The sequence below is a fragment of the Rhipicephalus microplus genome, chromosome 3 (genome assembly GCF_043290135.1).
Source record: "Rhipicephalus microplus isolate Deutch F79 chromosome 3, USDA_Rmic, whole genome shotgun sequence".
NCBI classification, from domain to species: Eukaryota; Metazoa; Arthropoda; class Arachnida; order Ixodida; family Ixodidae; genus Rhipicephalus; species Rhipicephalus microplus.
Window position 1 is genome coordinate 249,787,046 of NC_134702.1, and position 13,575 is coordinate 249,800,620.

The window sequence follows — 13,575 nt, forward strand, 5'->3', positions numbered from 1 at the left end:
CACATACCTCCACATACCTTCACTGGAGGCGTGCCTACCGATACATGAGCTTTGCCGGAACTGCTTAGATCAGTTAATAGGGAAGAACTCGGTAGGTTGCAATTGCCCCAGACTGCTGCTGCACTATGTATTGGCGACGTTGTTCGAGGCGAACTGAAATTGGTCTTGCGATTTCCACGACGTTAGCCGCGCCCGGCTCGACCTATCTCAACATACTCCTAGGTACTGGGGCAACGCTTGGTACGCAGCCATGAAGCAGTTGTGACGGAGGCCCCACTCCTGCCGACAGCACGCTGTGCACCTCGTCCCCTGAAACCAACGCCTACATATATGCCTCTAGAAGCACAGAGCATAGCTTGATATGTGGAGGAAAGGCCCCGGAAAACAGAAGTACGGCATGAGCACTAGCTCAAGCATTTATTCTTATTGTGTAGAAGTTGGTCATCTGTATAGACACTGTGCTTTCAGACAGGCTGGACCACCTTACGCACCATATCTTCCAAACTGCGACCAACATGCAGAAATTATCGAGTACTTATGCACGCGCCAGAGCTCCCCCTCTCTACGCCACAGGAATCACGTTTATCATCACCTGTGTACTACCGGTCTTCCAGTACCTTGAAGGCAGCCTGGGTGTTGTACTCTAAATACAAGATCTGACAATTGAAGCAAGTGACTTGTGGTAGTGAGACCGCTGAAAACCACACTAACGAAGATATTTAAATACAGTTTCTGAACGACGACGCAATATTTGCCATTCAGAGTATATGAATTGGAGTTGAATAGTTGAAACGGCACTGGCGGTGTATATTCAGTAAAAAGAAACAATATAGAAGAGAACTGAAAAAAAACTTTACCTCTATCTGCATGTTTCTCTACAAATGTTATTGAAAGACGATAGGCTTGCGTCTGGAGAGAGTAAACGAAACGTTTCGTTCTGCGTCATGGTGCCCCTCGTGAGCTCTTTAGTGACAGAGGCCGTGCCTTCCTTTCTGACGCCTTGAAGGCATTGCTCAACGAATGCCGAATCGTGCAATGCACATGTAGAGCGTACCACCCTCAATCAAATGGCATGACGGAGCGCTTCAACCGTACTCTTGGCAATATGCTGTCGATGTACGTCGCCTCTGATCATTCAAATTGGGACCAAGTTCTCCCGTTCGTCACCTATGTGCATAATACTGCCGTACAAGCTACTACTGGGTTTTCGCCGTACTTTCTTCTATACGGACGAGAACCTTCAAACATAGTAGACACTATTCTTCCATATACTTCTGATGAGTCCGAAAGTTCGACTTTGTCTAAAGCTGCTCGACATGCTGAAGAATGCCGCCAGCTTGCCCGCTCTTTTTCTACCAAAAAGCAGTGGCAGCAGCAATCCCGCCAGCCTGGGGCCGTTCGGCTCCGATCTTTCCATATGGTTCATTGTTATGGCTTTGGGCACCTGCTACCGTACCTGGCTGCTCCGCAAAACTTCTTCCTAAATACCTCGGGCCATACCGCGTTGTAGAGCAAACGTCACTCGTCAACTATATCGCGGAGCCCATCATCCCAACCACAGACCTACGCTACCACGGCCGCGACACTGTCCACGTCTCTCGCCTCAAGCCATACTATGACCCATCAGTCGGTTCTTCTCCGTAATTCGCCAGGATGGCGCCTTTTTCTGCGAAGGGCGATTGTGGTGAAGAAGAGGGGCCTCAGCGGCATTTCTCGGAGCCTCAGGGGCATCGCCATCAGCATAAGCTCGTGCTTGCTGTGCTTGGCCGGACGCTGCTGACTGCTTCGCCTTCTGCGTTCTGCTCTATAAATAAACCACGTTACAGTTCATTTGATGTTCTGCGCAAGAAAATTGGTTAGTGGTATTCTGGAGGCGCTATACAGTGCCTCAATGCGTGCAGCAAAAGCGAACGTGCGCATCGAGGCACGTCACGCGTGAGATATGAGTTCTATCTGGCAGTTGCCTTGGAAAACGAAGCGCGTGGCGTCCACGTCAGTCTTGGAGGTGATAAAGTGTAGGAAGCAAGGTGACGGATAGGTGCCACCACTGTGTCATCTCAGCAAAGCGTTGGAGACATATAACTTTTTGTGCAAGTGTTTCTTTGTCAGCGCAGCGTGGTAAACGCTATGGTGCTCAGATATCCGTATTCAAAAACTTTTACTGCATGAAGACATTATTGCAACAAAAAAAGGTTCCATAGTGTAAGCAATGTTGGGAGTCATTATTATGGTAAAAAAGGAAATACAACTTAACAGGAAAACGAACGCAGCGTAATAATCATAGTTCAGAAAATAAAAATCTAAGCGATGGCGATTCTAATAGCTATAAAGTGTAACACACAAACATTTTAAGACAACGAACTGTAGTATAAAAGCAGACGATAATCACAACGACGTAAATATAGATGTGTTTGAAGAACATTGGATTAAGGATGCTATTCATTAAAAATAATTTTCGAAGCTGATGTTTTAATGACAAAGCAGAAATTGCACACTTATTATTCTGTGACAAAATTGCAGAGTTGGATTAAAATAAAAGCCTTTCTTTGAGAACTGTATTTAGTTCGCATCTTGGGAAGTAGAATTTGTTATTTGAAGAGAAACAGATAATGTTCGAAGTAGATAGGTCTTGAATGATAAGAAATTTTAGAAGGTTGGAGTCCCTAACTACTTGATAAGTGAATGCGTTGAGATTGAATTTGGTCAGGTTGTCAGTATTTTGCATTTTTAGTTCACGCTACAAATCTGTAACATGAGAGCAGCAGCAGCTCCAGGTGATAATGCGAATGGCTTTATTTTGTACATATTTCAGAGAATGAAGAAGACAGTGACATGTTTGGCTTCATGAATTAATGCAGTAGTTATGTTGACTGTGACTGAACGCATGATATACAGGGATCAAAGTTATCAAATCAAAATAACATCTAGTCTTTAATAGAACCTGAATATCTTAAGATGTTTTCCGCTGCAGTTCTTGAATACATAAGCTAAATTTTAACCGAGAATCTAGCTGAATATCAAAAGAAGAACAATGATCTGATATGCGGAAGCAGTGCAAGTTGATAAAAAGCGGTGTAACCTAAAAGTTACTGACCTGGAAGTAAAAATTAAAAGCTCAGTTTTAGAACAATTTATCGAAAGCTTATTTTTAGTACAGCTTGCACTAACGTAAGATGTTCAACTTTAAGGGTTTCTTTGGGGTGGCTTAATAAATTACTTGGAAATAGGAGACTTGTGTCGTCAGCATATAAAATGTATTCTGTTGACGAGGTTAGATAGTGAGGAAGATCGTTATTTTAGAGCAGAAAGATTAACGGGCACAGAATTGAGCCTTGTGGAACATCAAGAATGCTTACTTTCTAGTATATTAGTTGCCAGAAATCGATACTAAGTGCTCACGATCTGATAAGCAATTGCGGAAAAAATTGAAAGAGTTACCTGCAATGCCGTAAGATTAAAGTTAATGAAGAGAATGTCATAAATAAGCTTTTCAAACGCTTTAGTAAACTGTAGAAAATCAAAACGAAGCAAGTTACTCTTGTCTATTTTCAGTTTGCATTCTCTGTAACGTAGATCAGGGATAAGTTAGTCGAATATTCTTTTATAAACCCAAACTGTTTCAGATGCAATAGGTGATATTTCGCGAGGTAGCTAGACAGTGAAACATAAACACGCTTTTAATTTATCTCGCTAAAAATAAAAGAAGGAATATTGGAATGTCAGAAATTGAGCATCTGTCACAGTTTTAAATACTGAAACAATCTGAATAACTTTTAGGTCATGGGAAAATACACCAGACTCAACAATTTGATTGATTATGTAGGTTCAATACATCTCGAATAACATGAGCAATTATCTTCACATGGTTAGCACAAATGCTGTCAATACCTGTTGTAGAGGGTTTTATGCTAACCAATTGCTTATTACTTCATCAGGTGTAGTAGGAAAAAGCAACAAATCAGTGACCACAATGATCAAGTTCGTCGTGCACACAGGGCGGAACAGGGATAGCGGACGTGATGTAGTCACTACTTGTATTCGCTATGTGTTTCGCATTTGACACCACCGAACCCTCATGAATGATGGTAGCTATGATGGACTAATGGTTTTATTAAGACATAACTTGATCAGTCGCCATTGCTTCTTTTACGTCTGATACAGTACATTTGATTTCATTCTGAAAATAGCGCTTTTTCGCTTCTTTTATGCAATGTGCTACAGTATGCATAGTGATACAATATTGCTTGTAGCGATCAAGCCAGCACAAATAAATCCGTGTTTTTTGTTTTTCATATAGGTTGTCTTTTTTACGTAGTCTATGAGGTAGTCCAATCAGTAAAAATGCAATTCAAAAGAAGCATAACATTGTTGGAATGGCACTTTTGTTGTAGAAAAAGTATTGCAGTTGGATAACATGGAGATGAATGTGATGTACTCTGATTCAACATTATTCAACGAAGTGACACAAGACCGATCAGAATTCGATACCTTTTCTATAAATTTTTTTTGTGGTCAAACTTATTGGTAACAAAGTTTACGTTAATATTACAAGGACTAAAGTCAAAGCACAGAGCATGTGAGAAGTGATTTGTAATATATCGCTTCGAACAATGAATGTGGAGGGAGAATTAATTAGGTTCGATGAAGCATGATCAATAAGAGTTCCGCATCCATTATTACTGCAACGTGTTGGAAATGAAAATGAAGATTGAAGATCATAACTCTGGAAGCAACTTGAAACTGGGCGACATAGGAAAAAGAAGTATGAAGTATATTTATGTTATGTTACCCATAACAATGACAGATTTTTTCTTTGAGTGTCCAGAATAAAATCAATTGTTTCACAAAATGAAGGAAGTGTTGTGTGCGGTGATCAATAAATGGTACCTAAAACAACAATATTATTATCAGCAAATATGGCAGAGTTATCTACTTATATCTACACTGACCCACAGTAAGATATATTTATGTGCAGCTCAAGCCTACGCTTTTACTGAATATCAGAGCGAATGAACATGGCTGAACCACCGCATTGGGATGACATGCGATGACAGTATTCTAAACTGTAAGGTAGAAAGCCATAAAGATTCATAACTGATTCACTGAGCCATGTTTCAGAACCACAAATGATTGAGAACGAATGAAGACGAGAAGACAATAACATTTCGTAATCATGAGAATGCGCAGACTACGCGAGTTGAAGTGAATCACTGAATGACGATTGTTCTAAAAACAGGGCGGAACTTCACAAGTGAAAATACACGACATTTTATCAATAAAGTATGGATGAGAAGGTCTAATCAATTTAGGAGAAAATTTCCAAGTCAGATTCAAACCCGATCCGGAAAACACTACTGTCTGTTGACTGTCTCGCCTTGATGACGCAATCAGTCCACAAAAGCGCCACTTTTGTTTCTTTCTTTCGTGTCAAAGCTATGCTGAGTAATTGCTTGTTTTGAAGAGTGAGGTGGTCTTTGACGAGAACGGGTCTGACCTGTGCTTTGCCATAGCCTCCTATATTTTTCTTGCCTGCCGGATGAGCGCGAAACGCCTCGTCTATAGCGATGCCGCCTACGTAGGGATAAGGGGTTTTGTACTTGGCCTTTGAGATCAGACTTTAGCGTTTGCTAGTTTCAGAGGCTATGCCTTGTGTTGAAGGGGTTGCCTGTTGAATGAATGCAAAACGCCCGTCATCTATGGCGGCGTTACTCACGTAGGGTTTATTTATTGTCCATTATAATTACCTTTACGCCTTTTTAAATCGTTATGTTTGTTGTATATAAGCCCCAAAAACGGAAAATTTTATTTGAAGACAACTCGACTTTTAAAGAGCTCCACAACCACATTTCCGATGACGGCCACTTCGTAAGCCACCGCCGATAATCTGGTAGGCAAGCGAAACCTAGGAGGCTGTTGCTTCGCTGAAACCAAAGTGACTAGTACTCGGGCGTGCCTTGCGGCCTTCGCCCATGACGTCCGTTTTCAATGCTCGAGAGTGAAATTTGACTAGCAAGTGTTTTGTGTCAGACGTGGACAGAACACAATATACAACGTTTATATCACTAGCCGAAAGCGAACAGTTCAATTTAGGGATGATATTTAAAAAAATAGTAATGATGTTTTTACTCTGAGTAAGTTGAACGGCTTTGATTTTCACGTTGTTTTTTTAGAGTACTGCTCCAAGTCACCAATTCGCCTTTCCAAAGATTTGTTATGTGCAATGAGGAATGTGTTGATTGCATGCAGTTAGTTCTTTTCTGATCTGAGGGACTCAACAGTCTTGTTCAGAATATCAACACTACTCGTAAGTCCTTCGATCACGTCCTTTAGCTCTTTAATGATCAGGGAAGGCTGAAAATGTAGCTTGCACACAACAGTTGTCGTTAGCTTATGAATAAGGGTATCAAGCCTGTCTCTGAAATATTTTAGTTGTTTAAAGTGTTTAGACAGTTTGGCAACGCTTGGCATGAATAATAGCTAACACCAAAGGTAGCAGCAGGGGCAGTGTAACTATTAACACGTAACAAAATCCAATAACAGCCAGGAAAATAGAGCACGAACTTGTGGAGTAAACACGGGAGAGTCAAGCATGCAAACACTGTCACACTGTTGTGCTGCTGCTAATGAATGTAGGTGAGTGGGGGGTAGGACATATATAGAGCCAAGCTGCAGGTGACCAGGTGCAAGTGTAGATCCAATGGCAGCGATGAGCTGTCAGAATCACGCCGAAAGACCGACTATGCATGCTGCTTGTGATTAGGCCGGTTACTTGTAAGCGCGGATCCGCTAATACGTGTTGAAGAATTGAGCCGGTGAGCAATAGCGCACGAGAACCTGTGAAGCCGAGACGGGAAAATCGAGCATGCAAACACTGACACTTTATCGTGCTTCTGCTACTGAATGCTACAATTAATTAAAAACGCCTTTTCTAGTATAAAGAGAAATATACAGAATATTGAAGTGTTAATATTTTGCATCAGATATGCGCAATAATTGCTTTTTATTCGATACTCACACAAGTATCAACCCTGAAACTTGAACAATATTCGTTGGCGCTGCAGATGGGGTGTGATTTCGGGCGCTTCGGATATTGCTTTGGTGGACAGAGAAGCCCAGCGACAGAGAGACAAAAACACACACCAAAATTTTTTCTTCGAAAGTCTTCAAGAAAGAATATTATCTTTCAAAGCCGTAGTGCCGTTCACAGCACGTTTTTCACGAATAAATGATGCACGAAAACGATACACCCATGACAAGGGCGATACAGCGACGTTTACACCTCGACACTAACTGTGCTGTTTAAACATAAACGACGCACGAAACATAAAACAGGTATAGATGAGCGCGAACTAACAAGTTTCAATGTTATTACTTCTCTGTGTCTGAAAAGCACGCTCTTTTCGCAAACTGTTCAGCGAAGTGATCTTTGTGTGCCCGGAAACTACACCGCATTCGTTTCGTTGAATCGCCAAGGCATACGGTTCGACCACACCGCCAGATAAGCACACACTCACAAGCGTCTCTTTGCCTTCCCCGCACTCCCCACGGGGCAAATTGAGCGGGTGAGATGAGCGCATGAACGCGCATCACCACGTCACCACGTAGCGACGAGCGGGGCGCCGAGTGCGTAACGAGTGCCATCGCACCGTTAATGCTGAAAACACTCATATTTCCAACGAGATCGGCATTGCCAGCTGTAAGTGGTGTTTGTAAATTGTTTACCGTATTAACATTGTCGCACGGGTGCCTTGGTGGCTCAGTGGGCTAACGCCTCGCGCTCAGGAGCGAGAGGTCGTAATTCCGATTCCGCGTGCTGGAGCCTTTTATTGAGATAGCAATAATATGGACACTCTGGGTTGTGTTTTGCCGCCAACGTCGGCGTAATCGTCGACGTGGGGTTCACCGTCCCTTACCGTATATGTATGCGTATCTCTATATGTGAAGGCGCCAGAAAGAAAAATATCCAGAAGAAAAACCTGGTGCGCAGAATCGAATTTGAGACCTCTGAACCATGAGTTCGAGGCGTAAACTACTGAGCCATGATGCAGCATGTCCTTCAACGTTCAAACGCACGCTATATATATCTAACATTTACCGTTGGTTACGGAAATTCTGAGAGAAATTTTCGTTTGTAAGCATTACCAGCGTAATGGCGCAATGAGCACGTGTCGTCACATCGTCACGACCCAGCGGTCCACCCTCTCATCTCCTACGCGTAGAGTGCCTTGCGGTAAGGGGTGAGGGTATGAACGTAAAGCCCCTGGACACTCATTCGCCCGCCCTTATCTCGTGGTGGGGAGGATCGTAAGTCTTGACTGGCCCTTGTCACCAGAACGATTCTGTTGTAGTTACCGGTCGCACAAAGGTCACTGCAATCGTTGCACACTCTGCATTTGCGAAAAAAGTGCGCTTTTCATACACAGCCAAGGGTGATTTTTTTAATCCTCTTTGAACACAAGAAAGTGACAACTGAGACGCGTATTCGCGTTTATCTATTTTTCTGAGTACGTGTCATGCGTTATTTGTATATGGAAAACGCGGGACATGTTTCAATCAGCCTGCCATTCTGCACGTGATCTTCAAAGTTGTTGTTGTCGCGTTCATTGCTTCGTTTTTGCGGCAAAGCTGTGACTTTTGTCTTCATTATTTCTTTTCTTGCGAATATATACACATATATATATACATATATATATCGCGCTCACAATATGTATATATATTCCTGCACACGGCTGGTTGTTTTTTTTACCCGATTTTCTTTCTTCTTATTGACGTTCCATTTGTTCTAATAACTTCCCCTGTACAATTCTTGGCATTACTGTTTGTGATATCTCATTAATATTGTGTCAAAACACGGAAAAACGAGCCCTTAGGTATACACTTCTTTCCCTTATTCAGTAACGAGGGTCTCGTACTGGCATACTGGGTGTCATTAGGTTGTATATGAGGGACTATTGGTCAGCTGCCCGCTCGGATTAAGTTCATGTGCTACGTGACGCCACACATGCGCATAAAAAGGTGTTTCACACTCGCCGCTTGGCCTATAGATGGCGCTGACCGACACTCCTGCTAATAAATTTACATATAAACCCAAAAAAGTGCGATGAGGGAAGGGCGCTGTGATAGCTCAAAGGTTACAGCATCGAACGCGTTATTCGAAGGTCGTAGGTTCGATTCCTGCTCATGGCTGGTTGTTTTTTCACCCACTTTTCTTCCTTCTTATTGACATTCCATTGCTTCTAATAATTTCCCCTATACGTTTCTTGGCATTACTGTCTGTTAGATCTTATTAATATTGTGTCAAAACCTGGGAAAATGAGCCGTTAGGTATACGCTTCTTTCCCATATATATATATATATATATATATATATATATATATATATATATATATATATATATATATATATATATATATATATATATATATATATATATATATATATATATATATATAGTGGGAGTAAGAATTTAATGGGCCAGTTAGTCTTCGTGAAGGTATGGGATATGGCACAACGGGAGCGTTGTCAACAAGGATAAATATATTTATTTACCAACAGTTTCGCGAGGGGTCCTCCCTTCATCAGGGGATGAGTTATACTCATCCCCTGATGAAGGGAGGACCCCTCTCGAAGCTGTTGGGAAGTAAATATATTTATCTTTGTTGACAACGCCCCCGTTATGCCATATCTCATATATATATATATATATATATATATATATATATATATATATATATATATATATATATATATATATATATATATATATATATATGTGTGTGTGTGTGTGTGTGTGTGTGTGTGTTTGTGTGTGTGTGTGTGTGTGTGTGTGTGCGTGTGTGTGTGTGTGTGTGTGTGTGTGTGTGTGAGTGCGCATAAACGATGACTGAAGTCGGAGGCCAACGCCGACAGCTGCGGCAAGAGCCAGCCGAAGGTGTCGTTATAAGTGCCATCGCAAAAGAAGTCTATGCGTTGGATCGGATGACGGATACAAACAGCAGGTGGTCACATTATTAAGCAAGGTACGCCCACGGCAGATGCACTGGAAGACTTGAAATACGAGGCTTCACTAACGCTACCTACTTCATTACACTGCCCGAATGATCAGAGAAACTTATATTAGGTGTGGATTTTCTGCTAGCTAAAGGTGCCTTAAATAACCTGCGCAGGACAAGCGTTTCATTCAGGAGCGAAGAATGTAACTGGTGGCCGTGAAGAATGAGACAATGTAAGACCGCGAATGTATAGCAAATGAAAATTTTGGCTAGTTTTTAAACGAAGTTTCTGTGTGGCATGGGGTTTGTTCACTTGGCTAATCACCATGCAGGTGCCCTACTCACAAATTTGGCCAGTGAAATGCAACACATCGTCGACTGGGTGGCTATTGCCTATTTCCGCGTATTCATCACGGCGACCTAGCTATTCAGCTCAACAGCACCGTCAACCCCTGAAAGTTGAAATTTGTGTAGCCTTAAAGCCGAACCTCTCACAAACAAAAGAGAAAAAATATAAGCCTTGGTAAAACAATTCTCTGAATGCTTCTACACTGCATTGAAGCTCAAGCGCAAGTCTATTGCGATGCACAGAATTGCAACAGAAGGCGCCATAAGACCTACACGCCAGCACCCATATCGACTGTCACAAAAAGACACAGCAGTTATGGATTAAGCAAGTGGAGCACAGGGTTGTCAAATCTTCGGAGAGAAAAATAGCCACAAATTTCAGCAAAGTAGCCACAAGAGCAGCCAACCAGCAGCCAACCAGCAGCCAACCAGCAGCCAACAAGCAGCCGTTTCTTTATTTGGCAGACAGAAAACCAGCACACATGATTTCAGTTTAGTGGAACTATCACCACATTCTGACGCTTCAAAATACAAAAGTATACATCATAGTGACGTTCATTTCATCAAAGTAGAGCAAAAAATCAGATGACTCGCGTGAGGAGGCATTAGGACTTGTTATTTGGCAACGAATATGACCCCGGCATCTAAGTGTACATAATCGAATTCATTTTTGCCACACTAGCTGTTAATGTAGAGAGAGTGAAGTACTTCATATTTCACAGTAAATGAGCGCAGCTTTTGAACACGTATGTAGAGCTAGCGAACCTTTTTCGACGTAGTCCAAGTTTGATACTGATGATCGCGAGAAGTGCGTTTGTTATTCAATTTTAAAAGTCGCTTAGCGTAAGAGGCACAACATAAAACGTTCCCTCCATTTCTGCGCTAGACTTAGAGACAACAAAAAGATTTATTGCTGTGGCTGCAATGACTTGCTTCAGATTAGTAGCTGATGCATCCCAGTAGGCATATAAATCGATCCATAATCCCATTGCGGCGCTGATATCCTGAAATTCACGAAGTTGTCTTCCTTGCTTCTCAATATGGGCTCTGAGCAACCGAATACATCTCTTGCCAAGGTTTCCAAAGCATTCGTTGTATTCGACCCCATAACTGACCACGCGGTGGTCAGATTCAGCTAGAGTCACTGGCAAAACAAAACCAGCAGGGCTTCCTGCAATGAAATGTTTTTAGTGCGTCTGTGCTAACAGATCACGCAAAAAACAGCTTATATGCATTTATGTGAGAAATACATGCACTGAAGCGTAAGAACACCAAGTTATAAAGAACAGGCATGTCATTTCAGAAAAATAAGATAAAACAATTGACAGAACGAGCGCTGTGGCTGAGAAGTGCAACAGCGTCGGAAGTGGAAATATTGAACCAGAACAGCCAATTATTTCGAAACAGGGAGACACGTGGATTCTGCGCAAGGCTTCACTGAGCTATGTGCGTACACGTTTTGACAATATTCGCCTAAGGTGGTGCCAGTTATACAGGTCATAACAATAGCGCGTGCCGAGGTAGCGGCTAAATAGGTTGGAGTCCCCCGCAAGCTACGTTACAGTGCTGGCGCTAATCTGTATCAGTTTCGTGAGTAATCCGAAACTATGGAGACCAGGACGTTTTTTGAGTACACGCAAACGCTTGAAGCATACCCAGTAACAAAATTCAATTACACCGAGGAAGGTGCAGCCGGCTGTGTAAAATGAGCCTTTCATACTTCTTTTTGCTGTGGCACTCGGTTTAGGCTTATATTAGCATTGATGCCAACGCCATAACATGAGTTATAAGGAGGCCAAACAGCCAACGTTATTCTTTTCACCGGGGCCTTTTGAATGTAGCCAGTCATGCATGCAGTAGCCAAATCTGGCAACCCTGTCAGAGCAGATGATTTCAGATGACGTTATAACGCATTTCTATAGGCCATGGGCGTGGGGGAAGAGATAGCGTGACTTCACCTGCCGGAACAATGCAGGTCATGCGGTTGTCGTCCCATTTTCGAGAGAACCACCATCATCTTCAAGCATCCTAACCAGCTAACAAGAGAACTCGCTGAGACATACCATATAAAGATTAGGGGTAGCAAGTGCGTTAGTGAACCATTCATCACACTGCATAAAAAAGAATTAAGTTATTTAGGCCAATCTTGTTTATTGCCATGAGTGTAACAACGCTACCTAGATGCACCTCGTATTCTCCGCATGTTGTGATGTAGGCTGCCAGTACCCATATATATACTTTTCACCCCGTTTTATCCAATAAACAACAGTTCTGTGCCAGCGCCGTCTTTTCTCTTTTGCTCCTTCCCTGTCCTGTACTTTTTCTGGTGTCGCGCTGTGAGTAAGTTCACAATGAATTTTTATCCGCACTGCCAAGAACATCAGAAACACGCAATTTCGAGCACAAGCTTCATAAAGCAGGGTCACCGAGCAGAGAGACTAATTAAGCCTTGAACGTGGACCATATCGGAAATTTTGTGTAGTTGTTGGTGTACTTCGTGCTGGCCACAGCAGCGAGGTGAAATAGCACGTCGCCGAGCTTCTCGACATGAATAAATTTGATGATAATACGTATTCAGTCGCACGTCCGCAGCCATTCCTCCAGAGCATCGTCAACTGCGCCACTGAAAACAGCCGAGTACTCAAGGTAGTATGAAGCATAACAGAAGGTATAGAAAGTGTTTCACGAAACTTCTGCGCAGATAGATTTTGAGACATACGTAAATAGATACGACGCGGTCGAAGGTCTAGCACAAGCTAGGAGACGGCATTTCAAACACTTGTAAATACATTTATTGAGCTCTTGCAATAAAGTCTACCAATGCGTCACTCAACTCCTTAATTCATACATCTGGAGAGGGAGGGGTGTGCGCGAGCAATGGGTATTAGAGGCTGACGGAGCACAGAGTATAAGGCAACAGATACCTCACAATATCAGCTGCAGTTCTTTTTATATATTCCGGTTAATATATTTTGCCTTCTATATCTTACTCTAGTAGCATTCCAGGGACGTGGTGTGAGCTTTCACTGTGGGCTTATGTGCTCGCCCCCGTCAAAATGAAGACAGCGCACCACCAGTAGTGGTCATTAAAACGCCATCTTAGCCTTTTTTTCATTCATGGCATTTGTAGGATTTCAGAATAGTATGCCTAAAAACTTTTGATCAATTAAAGTTGGGCTGTGGAAAGCATGTATAGATCGAATGCGACGAAGATTGCAAAGTTACGAAATTTCAA

The 13,575-nt window shown here is 42.3% G+C and overlaps 1 protein-coding gene across 1 annotated transcript in view; it reads left to right on the forward strand.

Annotated features, from left to right (window-relative positions):
- The window catches only part of LOC142803186 (neprilysin-1-like), a 163,739-nt gene that overhangs the window by 120,416 nt on the left and 29,748 nt on the right, over window positions 1–13,575 (forward strand). The window lies entirely within an intron of this gene.